Genomic DNA, 18,562 nt, shown 5'->3' on the forward strand with positions numbered 1-18,562 from the left:
GTTCTGCACATTTTACTATGATATGTCATGGGGAGTTTCTTTTCTGATCCTTTCTATTTGGTGTTCTGTGTGTTTCCTGTATTTGTATGGGGATGTCTTAATTTCGGGAAATTCTCTTCTACAATCCTGTTTAAGATCTGATCAACACCATCAACCTGAAATTCTTCTCCTTGTTGTATTCTCTGATCCACAGATTTGGTCTTTTCATGGTGTCCCACATCTCTTGCATATTCCATTCCTGTGTTTTTTAAATTTTTCCATACTCTTTGCTTGAGTGGTCCAATTCTTCTTTATCCTCCAGTGTTGATATTCTGTTTCCCATTTCATTCGTTCTAGAGGTGAGGCTTTCCCCTCTTGTTTCAAGTCGACTTACTGAGTTTTGCACTTCCTTCTTCATTTCTGCCTGAGTTTTCTTCAATGTTTCTATCTCTTTTGTGAATTCATTCAGATGTTTATCCCTATCTTCTTTTAGTTCTTTGTTTGTTTGTATGTTCTTTAAATTCATTGAATTATTTGATCATGTTCATGACTGTTCTTTTGAATTATGTGTCCTGGGGTTCCTCTAGGTAGTTCTCACTGAAGAATTCTACAGGATTAGTGGAGTTTGGTGGGCACATAGTGTTTTTGCTTTCCATTTTATTATTCTTTCACGGTAGTTTCGGCTTGTGAATTTCTATTGTTGTTTATAATTCTGATATGAGAATTAAGTTGAAGTATTTTTCTCTTTATATTATCTGGGTGCCTAGATCCTTTCTTTATTGGTTATATAAAGCAGATTGGTACAGGATTCAGGTTCTTTTAGGTTTATTTTGGAGGGAACTGATAGCTTCAGATCAGCTATTCAGGGGTACCCACAGAAGCCCAATTCAGGTTTCAGTCAGGTACACTCAGGCTTCCTTCACCATGGAGGCAGGATCCCTTGTCTCTCAGGCAGTCCTGTGAGTTGTCAACCCTATGCCAGAGGGGAGGCCAGAGGGGGGCCAGAGCTCGGCACTCTTTGGTGGTCTGCTGAGCTCCCAGCCTTAGCCTACCAAAGCCAGATCTGCCCTGGGGCCTTGGGAGGGGCCTCACAAAATCCTAGGTAGGAGGATGATATGGTGCAATTAGGGGAAGCTCACCACCACGTGGAGGCAGGATCTGGGAGCTGTCAGGCTGTCCCCCTGGGTTCTCTGGCCCTCTGGTAGTTGGAGACCAGAAGGAGGCCAGAACCCCGCACTCTCTGGTCTGGCAGTCTGGAGCTCCTAGCAGCTACCCCGATGGAGGTCCGAACCCACCCTCTCAGGGTGGCTGCTAGGATCTGAGTTGTACATTTTGTATGAATGGTTCTGTGCCATTTAAATAAATGTAGAGGATTGGAGAGATTGTTTAGTAAAGTGCCTGCAGCAGGGCCTCAGTTCAGATCCTCAGTACCTTGTAAAAAGCAGGATGCAGCGGCATGTTCTTATAACCTCAAGGATCCCTGGGGATTGCTGTCCAACCAGTCTAACCCATTGGTGAGCTTCAGATTCAGTGAGAGACTTGTATCTCAAAAAGATGGAGTGTGCTAGAGGAAAAGACATCCAACATCAACCTCTGGCCTCCATAATATATACCCATGGGTGTATGTGCCCCCCCCAAACATGTAATATTATTTATGTAATCATTGGCATCAGGACACATGTACCTACCACAAAGGAACACTGCTTACTGGGTTGCTCCCTGGGGCTCAGCCTGCTTTCTTAAACAATACAGGACCACCTGCTTACCCATAGTGAGCTGAGCTGTCTCACATCACTCAGTAATCAAGAAAATGCCCACAGACATGGCCACAGTTCCTTAGTTCTGAAGTTCCCTCTTCCCAAGTGTGTCAAATTGATAACTCAAGCTATCCAGCACACACATTCAGCCTGAGCAGAAACAAGATTACTTTGAAGTTTTTCTACTTTAACATGCTTGAAAATTCCAGCCCTAAATCTTTGGTGTTGCTGCCTTTAATCTAGTACTTGGGAGTCAGAGGCAGGTGGATTTCTGTGAATTCAAGGCCAGCCTGGTCTACACAGTGAGTTCCAGGCAAGTTGCGTCTACATAGACCTTGTCTGAAAAAAAAACAAAAAACCCCATTGTCTTTTTAAAATTACATTTTTATTTCTGTATATGTGTTTGTGTATGCGCACTCGTGACATGGCACGAGTGTGGAGGTCAGAGGGCAACTTGCAGAACTCAATTCTCTCCTTCCACCATGTTGGTCCCAGAGATTGAACTCAGGTCATCAGGCTTGGTGGCAGGCACCTTTACCTGCTGAGCCATCTCACTGGCCCCAGGGTTTGGGTTTTACAAGCATCCCTTATTGAACACAAGTTAAACTTGTTGAACACATATTTACAGTGCTACAAGGCTGTGTTCTAAGTAATTAAAGTTTGGACCATTTTGCATATGTAAATCCTATACCTATGCGTGTATATAATTCTAGTATGTACAAAGGATTAATTATTTGTAGACTTGTACTGTGAAGCACCTGTTTTTTGGGGTCATCTTTGGTTTACTTTTGAGTAACACGTAAAATAGTACTCGATTTTTCTTAGGAAGTCTAAAGATTAATTTTTTTGAAAAGCCTTCCTGCAGTTCCTTTTAGTGAGTGTTTTACATATGAGAGAACAGTAGAATAGACAACCTGGACTCTTGAACTGGACTCTTGAAGGTGGTGTATTTGAAAACTGGGGTGGATAATGTGCTTTCCTTTTTAAAAATTAGGTTAAAACTCAAATCTTTTAAAAAATCTTTTATTATTATTTTTATTTTATGTGTATGTGTGTGTATTGCCTGCATGTAGGTAAGTGCACCCATGTTGTGCAGTGCCTGTGGAGGACAAAAGAGGCTGTCGGATCCCCAGAAACTGGAGTTATGGACAGTTGTTAGCTGCCACGTAGGTGCTGGGATTCGAACCCGGGTCTTCTGCAAGAAGAACCAGTGTTCTTAACCGCTGACCCATCTCTCCAGCCCCTAAAGCTCAAATCTTTAAAAAAAAAAACCAACTTATTTTTATGTGTATGAGTGTTTTGTCTGCATGTATATAAGTGCACCTATGTTGTGCAATGTCTGCAGAGACCAGAGGAAAGCATTGGATTCCCTGGAAGTGGGGTTATGGACAATGGTTAGCTGCCATGTAGGTGCGAGGAAATGAAACCTCGGTCCTCTGCAAGAACAGCCAGAGCTCTTAACCACTGAGCCATCTCTCCAGCCCCTAAGCTCAAAGCTTTTTTTTTAGCTGTGGAGACAATGTTATAATAATTAGTGTTATAATTAATAATGATTTACATGTTATTTATTTTGAGCCATTATAAATATCTGGTAGAATTAAAATTAGGCTGTTTTAACAAAGGTATCGATGGACTATTTTTACTTTTATAATAGATTGATCTAAACCTAATGCTGTAATTATCTCCTCTCCCTACTTGTTCACACACTGCCAGAGAGGACTAGTGTAGTTCCCTCCAAAATAACTTCAGAATAAAACCCTCGTGCCATTTCTAAAGCAGAAACATGTATTTTTACAATATTAGTTTAAGAGAAATTATTCAAGATTATAAGGGTCTTAGGTTAAAAAACAATAACAACAGCTAAAACCCCATCCTTCCAAGTCTCCATATGTACCCTTTCTCATTTCTCTTAGTGAGTCTCAGAGTTTCATAGTCATATGAAAAATGTTTGGGACCTCGCTATGTTGTGGATGACTAGTGTATTGAAGAGACCCTTAAAGGCTCCTAAATGCAGACCCAACAATTACTTTACTTTCAGGGACAGGCTCTTTTCTTCGGCAGTGAAAGACTTTGCTATGGTAGCCCATCTGCTGGATGGAGACTCTTGTTTTTGAGGAAGACTGCTGTCTGCTGACCATTTTGAGTTGTCCCAGTTTATGTGAACTTAGTTATTATTGCCAAGACTATCAAACTGCAGTGTGATACAGGCAGTGCCATTGTACTTACTGGTAGTGAGGCATAGGTAATGTTCATAAGGCCTTTGAAAGTTTCCTTTTGAAATATGAAACAGTGCTTCCTATTTTGAAGTTCTAGTTAAAAATTCATTCTGTGGAATTGTATTTAAAATCTCAAGCTAGACATAGTAGTAGATGCCTGTAGGCAAGAGGACAGTGACTTCTATGCTTGGAGTTCATAGTGAGACCCTGTCTCAAACAACAAGCTCTTAAGTAAACATGACACATATTTTTAAATACATTAAAATTTTTTTAGTGGTTTTCATCTTGCAGATTTATGAATGGTTGTCTTTTGAAAGCAGTAAGACTCCTAAGTACAGTATTAACATGGTTAAAATCTGTCCCTTATGCTGGGCGTGGTGGTGCACGCCTTTAGTCCTAGCACTCGGGAGGCAGAGGCAGGCGGATCTCTGAGTTCAAGGCCAGCCTTGTCTACATAGTGAGTTCCAGGACAGCTGGGGCTACAGGGAGACCCTTTCTCAAAAAGACAAAAAAAAAAAAAAAAAAAAGTCTGTCCCTTAGAATTGAACCAATAGTGCAATCAATTTGCAACCCTCAGGAATCTTAATGCTCTAAGTAGGAGTTGGAATGAAATTAAAACTTGTTATTAAAATTTTGTGGCCTGGTGAGATGGTGCATACCTTTAATCCCAGCACTCTGGAAACAGGCAGAGGATCTCTGTGAGTTCGAGATCATCTTGGTCTATGTAGTTCCACGCCAACCAGAACTACAAAGTGAGCTCCTGTCTTAAAGCGGGAGGTTGGGGGGAGAGGGGGAGCAGGGGATGGGATTTTGTGGTAGAGGGCCAGCGAGATGACTTATCAGACAGAGGTGCTTCTTCACCACCTGAGTATGATCCCCAGGATCCACATGGTGGAGGGAGAGAACTGACTCCTGTGAAGAAAAAAAAAGAATTTGTGATAAGGGAGGAAAAGGTAGGTCTAGGAGAGACTTGTACATTGCAGTGCTGTTTCCATCAGTTCTTAGTTTCGAAATTGTTTATTAACACTATCAACATTGACATTTTATAGCTAATTACTTCTTTTCCCACAGAGCTAATTTTTTGTTTTGCTTTGACCAGTAACTTTTCATTGACTTTATTTTGAAAATGAATAATTTTATTCATGAAATATCTTTAGTGCTGCTTTTTACATGTTTTAGTCTGACAGTAAAAATTGTCTTAAGTAAGTCTTTCTTTTAAAAGCAGATTCATGAAAATATGCATCCATTTAATACTGACTTGGAATTCATGAGATGGAAGCATAGGTCAAAGCTGTTTGGAGAAAATTGGAAGTACAGTTTTATCTAGCCACATCTCTGAGGTAAGGAAAAAATATTTTTTTAAAATCAAGTAATATGAAATTCTTAATTATTGAAAATGTCGTTATGTTACCACTGCAACTTCATTTGAACTTTATTTCCTTATAACACCGTAACTTTGTGTTAGCTGTTTAGTTTCTTGAGTTAACTTGCTTATAAATTAATAAGTAATTCTAACTTATTTTCATCGTCTTATAAATAAATATTGAACCTCTTTAAGACCTGCCCCAGGATCCAGTTGCATTTGAAACAGTCAGTTCCCCTTATCATAAGACAAAAGATTTATTTGGGTTCAGTTTTCGGGATGCCAGTCTAAGATAAATGATCCTCTTGCTTTGGACCTCTAACAAAGCAGCAGCATGTCATGGTAGGACTCCATTGCAGAGCAAACTGTTTACCTAGTAAGCACCAGGAATAAAAGAGGAAGAGACCAGGGTCCCATTTGTCCTATTCAGAGGCATGCTCCCTGCAACCTGATGGCTTCCTAGAAGCCTCACTTAAAAAGACTGCTACTGCCCAGCTGTGCCACCCTGGGACCAAGATGGAGACTCATGGACCTTCAGGGGATGCTCATCTAAGCCATAGCAGCATCTTTTTATGTCTTTTGTGGCATTTCAGCTCATAACTTTGTCTGCCATCCTAATGACTTCATTGGGCATTCATTATCATCCTATAGTTCCAATTAGTTGTGAGGTAATTTCTAATCTGGGTGTCTCAGAAACGGTTTTTTAATTTTGAAGAGATTACATAAGTGATACATAAAAATTTGAACAACATACACCAAAGCTAAAATCCTTCTCCTGCCCTCAACTCCCATTCCTTTTCTCACTGCCTTTTGTTCTACCCCATTCCATCTTAGTGACCTGTGTTTATAGTTCACTGACCTGTTCATGTATTCTCTACCATCTTGCTCTCATTCTAGAAAATCATGTAATGGTTGGCATGGAGGCACAAATCCCTACTCTCAGTCATTTTAGGGGCTGAGGCTGGAGGATAGAGATTTTTGAGACCAGACTGGGTAACCTGAATGAGACCGGTCTCAAAAAAATAAAAAGAGGTGGGGGTAGTTTCGTAGAACACTTGCTAGCATGTGCATGGTCCTGGATTCAGTCCCCAGTACCAAGGGAGAGGAAGAAAGAGGGGGAGAGGGAAGAAGGAAATCGGGTAATACTTCTTGATTTTCAATTTTATAAATTATGCATAGTGAGAATACCTGTCTTAAAAAGTTTGCATGAGGATTAGATGAAGTATCTAGAATATTTCCTGACAAAGCTTTCAAAATATTTTTTATTGCATTTATTTATTTATTATTGGCGGATACCTACCACTGTACGTGTGGACAAGTTGAGAGAGTCAATTCTCTCTTTCCATTGTGTAGGTCCTAACTCAAGCCATCAGCCTTGACAGCAAGTGTCTTTACCCTCTAAGCCATCTCCCTCATTCAATAGATCTGTTTTTAAAGGGCTTTTTTTGGTAGGGGTGGGAAAGAGCAGTGCTAGGGATTGAACCTAGGGTCTTGTGCGTGCTAGACGATGACTCTACTACTGAGCTACATTCTCAGTGGTTGAAGCTTTTAAATGTTGACTGTTAATATTATTTTTGTTATAATCTAATATTAATAATTATAATTTTTGCTGTTAGTACTCCTCACACTTAATATTATTTATTGTGACTTTACAATGTGATAAAGCTTCCTAGAGCTATATTTGTTTCATAGGTCTTTTCTTTTTTTTTTGTCTTTTTGAGACAGGGTCTCCCTGTAGCCCCAGCTGGCCTGGAACTCACAAAGATCCACCTGCCTCTGCCTCCCAAGTGCTGAGATTAAAGGCGTGCGCCACCACACCTGGCTTCATAAGTCTTTTCAAAGCACTAGTGTTTGGTTTTAGATTAACTCTACTTTTCATTATATATTTAATAAGTTTTCACATATTTTTTTCTACTTCCTTTGGTAACCATTCTTGTTCTCTAATTCTTATGTACATATTTTTAACATCTATATTAGTCTTTCATTGCTGTGATCACATGCTCAGACAAGAAGGAAAGATATATTTATTTATTATTTTATTTTATTTATGTATATTGCTGGTGCCAGCCAGCCAAGACAGACAGTACCTGAAATGGGGAGTGAGGATTGAAAGAAAAAACAAGAGACAGAGAAAAAGATACTTGGGAGGACTGTCAGTAGAGACTGCAGCCCCGGTTTATTTTAGCTCTGCCTTTTTATACAGAAGAACATCAGAGATAGCCACTGTTTGCTTAACTCAATTAATTTCAACAGCTGTTTTTCCCACCTGTATCTGAGGGTCAAGGAGTGGTCAAATACTTGTTGTGAGCTCAGTTTTACTGATCTCACTCTCTTACTTGTCATGTTCTTCTGATTCCTAATCTGGAATACTTCATTTCCTCTATTCACCCATTATTCAGGCATGAACTTATATGTCATCAGTGTCTTAAAGATGTCTCGAGTACCATCTCCCAGACTTGATTTAATTTTCATATATTTTAGGGGTTGAATTCCAGCTCCTGTGCTTTGTTACTAAACATAGAACTTTTGACAGTCCACTGGTGAATTCTGTACCTTACATCCACTGATACTCTACTTGTCGAGGTAGCTGTCTTGTGGGCTTGATTTTTTGGTTTTTTTTTTTTTGAGACGGTCACACTGTGTAGCCCAAGCGAGCCTAGAACTCAGTGTTTACCCAGACTGGCCTCAAATTCATGGCAATCCAACTGCTTTAGCCTTATGAGTGCCAGGGTTATAGGTATAGACCACTTTAGAATTATGAGTGTTCATTGTCCTAAAGGACAAAAGAAAATTGTGAGGTTTTGTAGTTTGTGAGTCATGCTTATCAGAAAGGAGTTGTTAAAGATCAAATTTTAATATCCACCTGCTGTTCTTATTATCGTAACAGTATCCCCCTGCTGCAATTAGAGACTTACAATTTTTATATGCATACCATCTTTGAACCTGTCATTATATCTGCTTATTGGGAGTTCGTTGAATTTAGTCTATGTGTATGTATGTCTATGTTTGTATCTGTGTATGTGTGTGTCTATGTTTCACAATTATTTAACTTGGCATAACTGTATGCCACTATAAAAGTAAAACCCAAGCCATTATTTGCTGTAAGCACTATTGTTAATTTGTGGAAATGATGTTTATACAAGTCTCTCTTTTGACCTTTTATTTATATCTCAAACCTGAGGAGATATGCATGAAAACAGTGGAACTTATTTCTTACTGGATCTTGACACAAAACAGGGCTGGAAGTGAAATGGCATAACTGTATGCCACTATAAAAGTAAAACCCAAGCCATTATTTGCTGTAAGCACTATTGTTAATTTGTGGAAATGATGTTTATACAAGTCTCTCTTTTGACCTTTTATTTATATCTCAAACCTGAGGAGATATGCATGAAAACAGTGGAACTTATTTCTTACTGGATCTTGACACAAAACAGGGCTGGAAGTGAAAGGAAGTAGTATGGTTTTTGTATCATTTTGGTTGTGTTGTGATAAAGAAATAGGTTTTTTTTTTTTTTTTTTGCTTCTTTGGGGGAAAGTCTGATCTGTGTATAAAATAAAAAGAATTGGCATCCCGTTTTAATTCTGCCCTATTCAGTCATGCTCTTACTAAATTTTCTCATGGTATCATCTACATGCCAAGCAAGGTTCTAGGTACCCCGGGTATAAAATAAATAAAGCAGACGCTCCTGTCCTAGTGGAGGAGCCATTCTAGAGCAGGTGACAGTAAACAACATAAACAGTAAATAAGGGTTGGGCATGGTGGCCTATGTACACTTGTAGGCAGGAGGATCACAAGTTTAAGACAAACTCAGACTACATAGTAGTAAGACCCTGTCTCAAAAAAGAAAAATGAAAAGGGTAAATGAAACTGGATATGGTGGTTCATGTCTGTAATCCCAGTACTTAGAAGAATGAAGCAGGAGGATCACTACAAGCTTAGAGCCAGTCTGGCCTATGTAGTAAGTTCTAGGTCATCTGAGACTAGAGTGACACACCATCTCTAAATAAATAGTAAATGGCTGTGTGTGGTGGTGCACGCCTTTAATCCCAGCACTTGGGAGGCAGAAGCAGGTGGATCTCTGTGAGTTCGAGGCCAGCCTAGTCTACATAGTGAGCTCCAGGCCAGCTGGGGCTACAGGGAAGACCCTGTCTCAAAAAGACCAAATTTTAAAAAATAAATGATGTATCAAAGTATGACAAGTGTTAAAGAGAAGAAACTCCAGGCTGAAGGATGACTGTGCAGTTAAGAATGTGTACCGTGGGGCTGGAGAGATGGCTTTCCCATTAAGAGTACTGGCTGCTCTTACAGAGGACCTTGGTTCGACTCCCAGAACCAACAAGGTGGCTAACAACTGTTCATAACTCCAGTTCCAGGGGAATCTAATGCTCTCTTATGACCGCCATGGGCTTTATACTACACAGATAGGTGTACTTAATGTACATGTAGGCAATACACTCATAAATAAAAATAATAAAGTTATAAAAGAGAAGAAACTTTGAGGAGGATTAACAGGAATACCTTCATTGTTGACACCATTACAATTTAAATAGGGTGGGTAGAATCACTGTAAATAGGGAAAAAGATTTTGAATAAACTCAGAAGGCATATTAGCTGAAGGTCTTTGCTGGCATCCTGGAGAAAATGTTAGAGGCTGAGGCCCTGCCTCAGGTCTTACAGGAGGGCTGAATGTGGCTGTTCAAGGAACAACCAGTGGATCAGTCAGTGCAGCTAAAATAGAGGAATTGATGGGCCTTTATAGACTTCAGCTTTCACTGTGAGTGAATTGGGTCATTCTTGGAGGGTTTTGAACAGAGATGTGATGTGGTCTAACATGAGTTTTATTAGGAAGGTTCTGGCTGCTGTGTTGAGGATATATGGTGGATAAAGGTTTGTAGGAAGACCAGGTAAGAGACTGTTTAAACAATGCAAATAATGCTAGTGTCTTGAACCAGAGAACACTAGAGGTAGTAAGAAGTGTGTGGACTCTTGACATATTTTAAAGGTGGAAACATTGATTCGATGACAGATGGGATAGGAGAGGGAGGAAGTACCCATGAATAACTGAGATTTTAAGTTTGGAAATTAGCAAAGATGAGAAAGACCGCAGGCTAGGATATTTGGGGGGAGGGAAATACCAGTAATAAATTGCAGAGCTTCTGATAACTTGATTAAATCACTTTGTATACTTTTTGAGTCAGCTTAAAAATAATTTGCTTTGCTAGGCATGATGATACATACCTATAATGCTAACACTTGAGAGGTGGAAGCAAGGAGGATCAGGAGTTCAAGGCAAGCCTCAGCTACATAGTAATTTGGAGGCCATCCTGGGCTACGTGAGACACTGTCTCAATAAAACCATAATAATTATAATAATGGTGGTGATGATAATACTTTGTTCTTATATCAGACTAGGTTTTCTTTTTTTCACTTTTTGAATGCTGTTGGGCTTTTATTCAGAGGGAACAGTAGCATACACATTGCATGTATTTCATGATCATCAACTAGTAGATCTTTAAAAAATTTATTTTTATTTTATGTGTATGAATGTTTTGCCTGCATGTATGTAAGTGCACCCGTGTTGTGTAATGCCTGCAGAGTTCAGAAGACTTCAGGTTCCCCTGGAACTGTAGTTATAGACAGTTGTTAGCTGCTATGTGGGTCTTCTGCAAGAGCAGCCAGTACTCTTAACCACTGAGCCATCTCTAGTCCCTAGTTTGATAGATCTTTCAAAAAGTTTTCGTTGTATGTGATACTGTGTTACATGAAGCCATTTTCATTCAAGTACATATTTGACAGTGAGCATATCTCCCCTTCGTGTTCTACTCAACCTCCTTTCTCACCCTTCCCTGCTCCCATTAGTTCCTTTTATTCCCTTAGATACTTTTGTTTTACTTTCATGTCATACATACATACATGATCTTGTGCTTCTATATAAAACATAGGAACCACACATGAGGGAAAACATACTTGTCTTTTTAAGACTGGTTTAATGCTTTTAATATAATTATCCAGTTGTATCCCAAAAGTGGAATAACTTCATTCTTTTTTCAACCTGGGTTTTTTTTTTTATATGGTCTGTCTATTTTATTAATTTTAGTCAGGCATGATGGCACATGCCTTTAATCCCAACAGAGGCAGGCATATCTCTGAATTTGAGAACACCCTGGTCTACATAATGAGTTCTAGGGCTACACAGTGAACTGTTGCAAAAAAGAAAAAGATGTAAAGATTATATTTATTTATTTTAAAAAAATATTTATTGTTTTTATTTTATGTACATGAGTGTGTTGCCTGCATGTATGTGAGTGCACCCATGTTGTACAATGCCGTGGAGGTCAGATGAGGGCGTCGATTCCCCTGGAATTGGAGTTAAGGACGGTTCATAGCTGCCATGTTGTGTGTATTGGGTGGTGCTTGTGGAGAACAAAAGAGGATGTCAGATCACCTGGAACTGGAGTTACTGGTGGTTGTGAACCACTAATATAGGTGCTGGGAATGGAACTTGAGTCCTCTGAAAGAGCAGTGTGCTCTCTTACCTATATTAAACTAACCTAGAGTATTTAGGTGTGCATTTTTAAAATCCTCGTTTCAGCTGGAATGTTTTTGATTGTCACAGAAAAAGTTTCAATGACCTAAAAACTTTACTGGAATTTGCTGGCTCTTAACTGAAAAGTTCTTAAGTAATTGAGGCTTCAGACAAGACTGCTCGAGCCATTTATTGTCTCCAAGGCTCTGGCTCTACTTTCTGGTTCCTCTTTTGGTCCTAAAGTAGCTGCCAACAGCTCCTAGGACTCCTGTTTCCTATTCATATTCAGTCCAAAAGATTTTTTTTTTTACTTCATGCTGAAAAGCAGACTTGTTTCTGAAACCCTGTGCCATAGATTTCACTCTCATAGCTCTTTAAGCAAATCATTTTTTCAGATCAGGGTGAGATTGTTTTTTACACTGATGTAAAAATAATCACTAGAATTGCTCCAGTTGTTCATGTGTATTATAGTAGGGTTGGGATTGATGAGGAAGAGGTTGGAAATTGGGGAAAGAATGGATGAGTTCCTTTTTCAGGGAAAAGATACTCTTATGCTAATCCAAGCTCTGGAGAAGGAGCCTAGCAGCCAGCAAACAATGGCTGTGGAGCCAGAATGTCTGCCACAGACTATTCCTTCTCAGAAAGCTTGTCAAGCCCGGCGCCTGGAGCTGCCTGAGGGAGGGACCCCTAAAAAGGGGAGTTTTTCCTTGCTGCTTTATGGAATTGGCAGCTGGCCAACTTGCTGGGAATTCCCACACCTTTCTAGTAGAAAGTAGAAATTAAGGGTGGGGGGCTTAACAGGAAGAGGAAAGAATGACTTCAGTCTGTTTTTTCAGCTGACTTCAGACTTTCCCTGTTTTGTTTGGGGTTTTCTCTTCTTCTTTACTTTGAAAATTCTCATTGCTCTATTCAGCTTTGTTTGTGAAATTTAAGGGTTTTATTATTATTATTATTAAAAAAATTCTTTGTATTTTATTGTAATTTTGTCCTTACATTATTTTCCAGAGGAAGAAACTGTACGAATCTATGGTAATAGAAAATTCATTTTTTAAGTGCCTATTTGGTAGCTTTTAAATGCCTGCATCCTTTTATAATTTTGACGGTGCTGCATTTAAAATGCAGAGAGAGAGAGAGACAGAGACAGAGACAGAGAGACAGAGAGAGAGAATGTGCGCATGTCTGAGTATAACAGGCCAGTGGTTCCTCTGTCACCATATTTTTTGAGACAGATCTTTCACTGATCCTAGAGCTATTGGCCCAGCTGGCTGGCTAGCGTGTCCCCAAGATAAAAGATACTTTGTCACTACCTCCCTAGCACAAGGCTTACAAATGCACACTGCTGCACCCCACTTTTTACGTGGCTGCTGGGTCAAACTTGGGTCCTCTTACTTATGTGGAAATACTTTACCGATTAGGCCATCTCCTCAGTTTGTCTCTATGTTCTTGACATTGGTAAGAGTAGATATATTTAGTATACTATAAAGGCCCTGATGAGGGCCAGCGAGGTGACTTAGCCAGTAAAAGCCCTTGCTGCTCAAACCTGACAACTTGATCCAAATTCGGTGATGGAAGGGGAAAACCAGTTCCCAAAAGTTGTTCTCTGACCTTCACACTCATACTGTGGTAACACATGTGTCTGCACTCACACACATATATTACACACAGTAATAAAATTAAATTCTAAAAAGATTCTGATGAATTTTCTAGGAGTTTAAAAGTATATATTTTAGCCAGGTATGGTGGTACATGTCTTTAATCCCAGTAGTTGGGGGCAGAGGTAGGTAGTTCTGTGAGATGGAGGCTAGCCTGGTCTACATAGTGAGTTCCAGACCAGTGGGCTATAGGAAGATCTTGTCTTAAAAAAGGGAGGTGAGGGATGGAGAGTTGGCTCAGTGGTTAAGAGCACTGTTTGCTCTTGAATAGCACTCACATGGCGGCTATGAACTGTCCTTAACTCCAGTTCCAGGGGAATCCGAAGCCCTCTTCTGACCTCCGCAGCATTGCACGACACGGGTGCACTCACATACATGCAGGCAATACAGTCGTACACATAAAATTAAAAAACAAACAAACCCAAAGAATGTGTATTTTATTCTCAAATGTTAGAATGGACATAATCAATTTCAGTATGGCTATAAATCAGATTAATAGTTTGCTGTTCATAGAGAGTTACTGTGAGACAGGGAAAGTCCTCAGCATTTCTACTGCTATAACAAGGATAACAGTAACAACTGACTTCTATTATTTGTTGACTGGGTAACAGTGAGACATAAGGCACTAACTCAACTGAGTTAGCAATATTCCTATTTTGTGGCTAAGGAAAACGAGGCAAATAAAGTATAACTGACATTTAGAACCAAGCAGACTGGCGTCAGGTTCAGTCTTAAAATTGCTCTAGGATACGATAAGAAAAGTACCTTTACCTAGAACACAAAAGTGATGTAATTTTTATGGAACTCATAACATAAAAGGGAAAATATAACTATAATGCAGAACTGTGAAAGGCTTAGCTTTTGGAAATAACTTCAAAACAGAATGCTTTTGATTACCTCTTTGAAGAAATGTATCAGTAATACTATATAGTTAGCTTTATGGACATTTTTGTCTGACTCAGCCTTTTCTGATGGCCTGAGCAATAACTTATGGTGATTAGGCTTTTATTATTTCAGCATGTTTCTCATGATGATATTAGCTACCTATTGATCTCCAACAAATCTCAAACTTAGTAAAACTCATAATAGCCAACACTGATTGTCAAGCAGCAGAATGTAGTGGCACATGCCTGTAATCCTAGCATTTGGGAAGCTGAGACAGGAGACTCACAAATGCAAGACTGGGATTCAGAGTGAGACTCTGTCCCAATCAATCAGTTAAAAAATTAAATACTAAACAGCAAAAAGAATCCATCAGGGGCAGGATGTTTCTAGCTTAGGGTTCTCATAAAATTGTGAGTGAAGGCTGGGCATGGTGGCGCACACCTTTAATCCCAGCACTTGGGAAGCAGAGGCATGCGAATCTCTGTGAGTTCAAGGCCAGACTGGTCTACATAGCGAGTTCCAGGTCAGCTGGGGCTACAGGGAGACCCTGTCTCAAAAAGATTTAAAAAAAAAATTGTGAATGAGAGGTCCAAAAGGCCTAGTCACCTGAAAGGTTCCCAGGTTGCTCATTCAAATGGTCATTAGCAGACCTGTATCTTGCCACATAGGCCTTTATAAAGTTGCTTGAATATGCTTAAGACATGGCTGCTGGCTTCAGTGAAGCAAAACAAGGCAGAAGCTGAAGTACTTTTTATGACCTAATTGCAAAAGTCACACATGTTTACATCTTATTTATTGGAAATGAGTTACTAAGTCTGGTCCATATTCAAGGGAGGGAATTAGACTTCACTTTTTGAAGGGTGTATCAAAACATTTATGAACATATTTTAGATTTTCACAATGATCTTTTGGTGGGGGTTTGTTTTGACAAGGTCTTACTATGTAGATCATGCTGACCTTGAATACCACCTTCCTGTTTCAGCTTTGAGTGTTGAGAGATTACAGGCATAGCCCTACCATGGCTGTCAATAGAGTTCTTAACCAAACAAAGTTCTGAGGCTCTTTCATCCAGAGCTTTAGCTTTGAATGGCTATATGCTGTTGATATAAGTGAAAATTTGTATCTTTAGCCCCAGATGTTTCCTTTAAGCTTCAGAAGAAATGCACAATAGACATTCCTTTTAGTAAAAATCTCAGGTGTCTAAATCTGAACCCTTGAGTTCTTTGCTTCATGCCATCCCCAAACCCTTATTCTCATTTCAGTAATTGCTCAGGCCAGCAATGTGGGAGTCTTTTTTGACTCATTATGTTCCCTGACCCCTGCATCTAACCTTTACCAAGCAACACTGAGTCTGTTTTTTAAATATGTTCATCTGTCCCTGTACTGCTGCTACCCTGATCTTAACTCACTCTTTTAAATGCTCATTGTTAAATGTTCACTGCTATTTTGCTCTGTTTGCCCCCTCTAGTCCATTACATTGCAACCAGATAACTGACATCTATCTCAACATTTGAAATTCAAATCCTTTAAAGCAGTATTTGCCCTCATCTGGTCGTTGTCTTTTCTATCTTTTCAACCTCTTCTCCTATCACATTATACCTTATTCTCAATATTTCAGACATATTGCTCTCTGTTTCTTTCTGATCCTCAAAATCTTTGCACAAGCTTTGCCCAGAATGTCTTCTTGCCTCTTTTTTTTTTTTTTTTTTTTTTTTTGTCTTTTTGAGACAGGGTCTCCCTGTAGTCCCAGTTGGCCTAGAACTCACTATGTAGACTAGCACTTTTCCTATCTTGCAGTTAGTACAAATATGCATACATTTCATTTGTATTATCTTGTTCTATACCAATGGTATTTTCTGTCTTTTTTTTTTTTTTTGAGACATGGGGGAGCAAACCCAAGAGCCTCATGAATGCAAGTCCCCCATTGTGCTACAACCCTAACCCCTGTGTTAGATTATCTTAATTGTCTTATTTAATGACTATGAACTCCATGAAGGCTGGGTCTGTTTTTCTGTCATGAGTGAATTCTTGGTATTCAATGTGTGGAATAATGCATAAAGTAAGTACTTAGTGTTCAATGACAAGAACACTGTTTACACAAGACTTTCAGCATTGGAAGGGATCTAATTAGCAATTAGTATGGTCTCCCTTTCTGTCATCTTTTCCTTTTCTATTCTTTGAATAAGGCCCTTGGTTATTTCAGTTGTGTCTAAATGGAGTTCCTTTGCATTTTTCTGTTGCTCTTACAGGTTCTGTTTCATTTCTTTCTCTTATTTTTTGGAGACCAGGGCTTACTGTTTTATCCCTGGCTGACCTGAAACTCAAAATGTAGACCAGTCTAACCTCCAGCTCACCTGAAGCAGAGATTCACCTGCTTCTGGCTCCTGAGTGCTGGAATTAAGGGTCTGCTCCACCACACCAGCACTATCATTCTTTTCTTTAGAGGCCTAATCAGGTGGAATAAAGTAAGGTGGTTACCCTGTTTTGATTATAGCCCTGTGTTTCTATTAATGCTTGATGAGATTATATTCATAGTTTAGCAGTTGCTGTAAGTACAAATAATGTATTGAGCTTGTAGTTACCACAAGTTTTTAATATATAAGAATTTCTCACAGTTGGTGCTGCCCACATATTAGCCTCTCAGGTAGCGTGTTAAACACGTTTCTTCTTTGAGAAGAGAGCTTTTCTTGAGCACATATTTTGTACCACTGTAATCCTAAATATTTTATAATGTATAATGTGTATTTTGCATTACATAATAAACAATGTATAGGGTAGCAATTAATAAACACAGTCTGGAATCAGACCTCTTTTGAATTATAACTGACTTAACATATATGATCTTTAATATCTCAACACCTACTTCAGTTACACCTTTCTTATGGTGTAGTTGTAGTGATTTTACAAATTAATTTTTTACATTTTATTTATTTATATGTTTGTGTGTTTGTGCCACATGCATGTTGTGTGCCGGCAGAGCCTAGAAGAGGACGGATCTCTGGGAACTGTAGTTACAGGCAGCCAACCCCCTAACATAGGTATTGGGAACCAGACTATGGTTCTTTACAAGAGCAGCAGGCACTCTTAACCACCGAGTTATCTGTCCAGCCCTTTATAAATTAATTTTTAACAAAGTACTTCTAGTGATGCTGATGGATAGAGGTGAATGTGTGTTAATTTACCTAATTTAGTTTCCAAGATAGCTGTGAACCAGTAAGCACCATCTGACTTGGGGCTGGAGAGATAGCTCAATGGTTAAGAACACTGCTGTTCTTGCATAAGACCCTGGTTCAAATCCATAGTACCCACGTGGCAGCTAACAACTGTCTGTGATTCCAGTTTCAGGGGATCCGACACCCTCTTCTGACCTCTGAGGGCATTGCACGACATGGGTATACCTACATATACGCAGGCATTGCACTCATACACATAAAAGTAAATAAATTAATTAAAAAAGTACCATCTGCCTATATAAAGATGAGGATATGATTTAAGGCAGGTCCAGAATTTGAATCTGTGTCATTATAGCAGGATCATGGATTTTTATCTGGAAGGAAATATGCATAGACATTTTTCCCTGAAAGGGACTGTGGTATGAAAAATACAGAAAGGGTCTCATGGAGTGTTCTGTAGGATGCCTTAGTTGTAGTTTAAGTAAGCCACATGCTTCTGTTAGTGATGAAGGATAGAACAAAAGTCATAGGAATCAGTCCCCATCCAAGATTATGAGCTCCTTAAGGTAGAAACTGAATAATGGTGAACTGGTTGTAGTGGTGTGTACCTGGAGGCTGAGACAGGAGACAGTTGGAGGTTAACCTGAGCTATATAATGAAATCCTTTCTCAAAAATAAGCGAGGAGCTGGAGAGATGGCTATCAGTTAAGAGCACCTACTGTACTTCCAGAGGACCTGGGTTCAGTTCCCCACAACCACATTAGTGATTAACACCTGTCCTCTAGTTCCAGGAATTCTGATACCCTCTCTGGCCTCTGTGGGCACCAGGTACACACATGGTGAACTTATATACATGCAGGCAAAACATTCATATACATTAAGTAAAAATAAGTAAATGAGTTGGGCATACTCTACAAATGTTGGTGAATAATTAAGTGAAAGAATTTGAAAATGGAGAGCTAGCAATGCAGGCCAAGGTTTTAAGCGTATTTGGGGGGGGGGGGGGG

General features: G+C 39.4%; 1 protein-coding gene across 3 annotated transcripts in view; it reads left to right on the top strand.

The window, feature by feature from the left end:
- The window catches only part of Bmpr1a (bone morphogenetic protein receptor type 1A), a 127,637-nt gene that overhangs the window by 60,476 nt on the left and 48,599 nt on the right, over window positions 1-18,562 (top strand). For 2 of the 3 annotated variants that reach the window (XM_017795933.2, XM_008824447.3), the window contains exon 2: window positions 5,178-5,292. The gene's annotated coding sequence lies outside the window, so the exon portion shown is untranslated. Of the gene's footprint in view, window positions 1-5,174; window positions 5,293-18,562 lie in introns of all 3 variants that reach the window. The other variant, XM_029559292.1, reaches the window with a different exon arrangement.

Source organism: Nannospalax galili, unplaced genomic scaffold (assembly GCF_000622305.1).
Source record: "Nannospalax galili isolate Female #2095 unplaced genomic scaffold, S.galili_v1.0 scaffold409, whole genome shotgun sequence".
Lineage (NCBI taxonomy): Eukaryota > Metazoa > Chordata > Mammalia > Rodentia > Spalacidae > Nannospalax > Nannospalax galili.